The sequence below is a fragment of the Mus musculus genome, chromosome 7, assembly GCF_000001635.26.
Source record: "Mus musculus strain C57BL/6J chromosome 7, GRCm38.p6 C57BL/6J".
Classification (NCBI taxonomy): Eukaryota; Metazoa; Chordata; class Mammalia; order Rodentia; family Muridae; genus Mus; species Mus musculus.
The window spans coordinates 127,406,836-127,411,213 of NC_000073.6; the positions used below are offsets into that span (position 1 = coordinate 127,406,836).

Here is a 4,378-nt window from a genome sequence, read left to right on the forward strand (position 1 = left end):
CCTGCCCAGGGTTGCATTACTTGACTTCCTGCATCAATTTCTTCCAGCCCTCATCAAAAATGGCCACAGAGTCTACAAGTGCCAGTCTGAGAACAAATCCCAGGCAGACAGGCCCACATGAGACTGCCTGCCTGTGAGGACCACATACAGGGAGGGTTTTATGGTCTCAGAAGACCCACAGCCCTCTCAAGGTCAGCTAGGTGGAAGCGGCCTGTGAATAGATGTTTAGTATTTTATTTGTGGTCAGTGTTCATCTCGGAGCTAGAAGCAAGCCTGTGGAGGGAGACCTGTTAATAAGCTATTAAATGAAGCAGGCCTCCAGTTGTGGTGGTTTTATCAGCTTGGTCTTCAAATCTCAAACTAGTTGAGGAATACTGACTGCTCCTGATACAGATCAGAGATCACAGAGCTGATCTTTGATCAGCCAGGACACCTGGGACATTCCAGACCATCCAATCTTCTAAAAGGTTAAATGTACTCCTGCCCATCTGGATTTCTTTGCCTCACTCTTAGCAGGGAGTTAAGATTTCTGGGCCATTTGTGAGAGTCCGGGGAGGAATGAGGTCCAACTCACAGTAAGGATTTAAGTCTGACTCATTGTTATTTTAATATAAGAATACCTACCTATGAAAGGAATATTATCCTATTTGTCATCATTCAGAGCTGTTTGTGCTTTATAAAAAAAAAAAAGAAAAAGAAGCCAGGGATATGTTGGTGGAGGCACAGTGTGGTGTAGGTGAAGGGGGTGCCTCTGAGAGCTCATTTGAGTCCTCCCTTCCCCCCGGAGGTACCAGCTTATGATGGTACAGTATAGAATAGAGTTTATTTAAGGCATGGGGTGGAGAGTTGATGGCTTAATAGAGACAGATGAAGAGAGACAGAGAGAGAGGGAGAGAAGGAAAGGTGAGAAAAAGAGAAGAAAGAGAAAGAGAGAGAAAAGAGAAGTGGAATAGAACACATGGAGGGGGGAGGGGAATGAGGAGAGAAGGGACAGAGCAGAAGAGGGTTAGAGAGCAAGAGAGCAAAAGGTGTACACTGTAGCTGTGTTCAGACACACCAGTAGAGGGGGCATCAGATCCCCATTGCAGATGGTTGTGAGCCACCATGTGGTTGCTGGGAATTGAACTCAGGACCTCTTGAAAAGCAGGCAGTGCTCTTAAGCACTGAGCCATCTCTCCTGCCCTGAAAATAGTTTTAATCCCCAACCAACTGCACCACCAGAGTGGGAGGAGGGGTGACCCAGGGTTATGAGATCGCTATCAGCTCCCCCAGTTTCATACAGCATATACCTTCTAATGTGTGGAACAAGGCTATGGTGAACAGGATGTCGCCCTATAAATGATTGATCTTAGACAGTTTAAAGAGGCCACTGTTTTTATATGGGATGCATATGCCTTGTGTAAATTCTAAATAACTAGGCTACCCAAATATTCCCCGAGCTTGTTAGGGATTGGTGGCAGCTGCACTAGGGTCCACCCACTGTTGCAATGGTTAACATGGTGGAAGGAAGGACATGTGAGTATTGAACAGTGAAACAAAGCACAGAGAATGAATATGGGGAAAGACCAGTTACTAGTTGAAGGCAGTACTTTAAGATACAAAACAGATCAAACGTAATGGTGCTGCCGTAGAACACTGCCGCTTAGCAGCTTGAAGAACTCGGGATAAAGCTGAACCTGAGAAAAGGTCCACCTTGTTTACAAAGCGTATCCAAGGCTCTGCAGAAGCCTTCACTGATTTGAGATTTGATTTTTCTTTCAAAGATGAGTCTCAGCTGTGAGCAAAGCCCTGCCAGACCCTGAATTGAGGCAGGCATCGATAGAGACCTTAAAATTTGAAAATTCAAATACCAAATGTTAAGAAAACAAAACAAAACATTAAAGGTGCGGGCAGCAGCTATGGATGAGTGGATAAGGGGAATAACCAATATTAGTTCTAAGGTGCAGTATGCTAATATCAAAGGTCAAGGTGTAACTAGGGGTCTCCAATATCAAACTGCCCAGTGTGTCAATTGCAGGGAATGCAGTCATTTGCAAAGACACTATGACCAAGCCACTAAAGGTCTCAAATCTCAAAATGCTTGGCACTTTCACTGTGGGAAATATGTTCATTTGCAACAAAAGTGTGAACAAGGCATCTCTAAGGGCAATGGTTCTTCTAAATACGAACCAGAAAGAAGGCCTAGGCTTCTAGGGGGTGTGCAGGCAATGTGTTTGGGTTTGCCATTGGACTGGTGAGTGCAGGTGAAGAGAGATATTCAAGGTAATGACTTAGGGTTGATAAATGGCCTTGGGGCATGGAGCCCACCCCAACACCGGAACAAAATATGGGTTGCTTGTCCATTGTCATCCAAGGAGGAACATACAGACCCAAAACCTCAACTGAGTAGTGCAGTTCTAATTCATGCTACAACAGACAGTGCTGCTATGGAGCTGGCCACTTACTCTATCCCCCATAATTCAGTGTTATAAAATATCTACTGGAGTTTATGGTCCTTTGACCTTGGGGACAGTAGAAATGATCTTGGGAAGCAGTAGAGTTACTTCCCAGGGGTTATTGTGCCTCCAGGAATTATAGGTGAAGATTTCAAATGAGAAATTAAAATTATGGCCTATGTAAAAAAAAAAGATGCATTTTAATGCAGGTGAGAGGATTGTTCAGCTGCTGCTGTTTTTCTGCGTCAAAGGCAAAGCTGTTTCAGTGGAAAGAGCAGGAGAGGTCTCCTTAAAGCCTTGGCCACTGACCCAAAAAGTGCTCACTTCATTGATACCGTCTCTATTTATAATTTCCTGATATAGATACCACAATTAAGGGCTTCAAACATAAGTGGAGGAATTTAATGGCAATTTTGGCTTCTTTAAAAGAACACAGAAATACTAAAAGGATACGTTTACACTTTATTCCCAGGGGTGGGATATGTGCCTGCTTCAGACTGCCCACAGCAAATGAGTATGATTTGCCCCATGCTCTCCATGGGTGTGATTTTTCCAGCTTCAGATAGTTTCTTCAATTGTGTGACATTTGGAATTCTGGGGACTTTTCAGAGAGTATATAAATGCTAGGGTCTCAAGAATATAGGTTGTGGGTTGTCGTTCATTGTTGTTGGTCAGGGTTTGTTAAGTTAGCAGTGCACAAAGGGGAAAGAACAAGAAGAAATTCGATATCCTGATATTGAAGATCAAACTTGCCCCAAGAACTCATCATCCCTAATCAGCGGGAAATAGCCTACCAATAGCGCCACCCCATTTCTTACTCCTGACTTTATTCAGGGGTTTCTTTCCTTTCCTGTCTATCCTTTTTAATCTCTGGACTAGTGTAAGGGGGTTGCAAGGGTGGAAGAAAAGGGGTGAAAAGTGGTAGAAGAAAGAAGAACCCACAAAGTAGCCAAAACCAGGCACACATGCCTTCCTCTATGCCTCCCTCTGGTCCGGAGTCCCCTTCAGCAGTTACCTCTAAAGTAGACAAGGAAGGAGGAGATGTTTCTTGAGCTGAGGTCTCAAGTGTATAGAAAACAATACTGAGAGACTCCAGTATCTTGTTCTTTCTCTCATTTCCCTCTTATTTTTTTGTATTTGTGGTGCTAGGGTTCCAAGGCCTTGTGCATGAGCCATATCCTCAGCCTTTGCTTCCCATGCACACAAGGTTTCCCTAAGTGGTCCTAGCTGTATGTAAGCTCCTACCTCACACTTCAAAATGCTGGGGTAACAGACACATGTCGCCATGCTCAGCAACAACTTATTCTTATTTCTATTCCTATTCTTTTGTTGTTGTTGTTGTTTTGTTATAGTGCTCTTTATTAATTTAAACAAGGACATGGGCTGGCATTCCCAGAGACATCAGTACCCAATTGGTTCAGACAGTTCCTCTATTGGTTGACTAGTTCCTGGTTTCTAGTAATATTCACATGGTGTCTACAATCAGCTGATCCTGTCTGGAGAGACTCCAGACACATCACAGACATGGAGCATATAGGACCGGGCGGCCTCACTGGACATCATCATCATCAAAGAGATCTTCAAAATCACAAAAGGTCTGCAGGAACTGTCTTTTCATTGGTTGCCAAGTCCATCAAGAGTCCGGTGCTACCTCCAGCCTCATCCAGGTCTACATAGGGCCCTGTACCCTTGGGGAACATCTCATCCACAGCAGGTTTCACCTCACCCCCTCAACCTCTATTCTTTTGTTTGTTTGTTTGTTTTTCGAGACAGGGTTTCTCTGCATAGCCCTGCCTGTCCTGGCACTCACTTTGTCGACCTCTATTCTTAATGTCACCTAAACCAGGGTTGAATTTGCTATGTTTCAAAGCATAACCTTGAGATTCTCTCCTTCACTTCCACAGAGCTGAAGTCCCAGGTGTGTCCATCGATCCCAATGTCTG

General features: G+C 44.2%; 1 pseudogene; it reads right to left on the minus strand.

Annotated features, from left to right (window-relative positions):
- Positions 1-3,935: 3,935 nt before the first annotated feature.
- On the minus strand, positions 3,936-4,162 carry Gm33080 (annotated as a pseudogene).
- Positions 4,163-4,378: the final 216 nt, after the last annotated feature.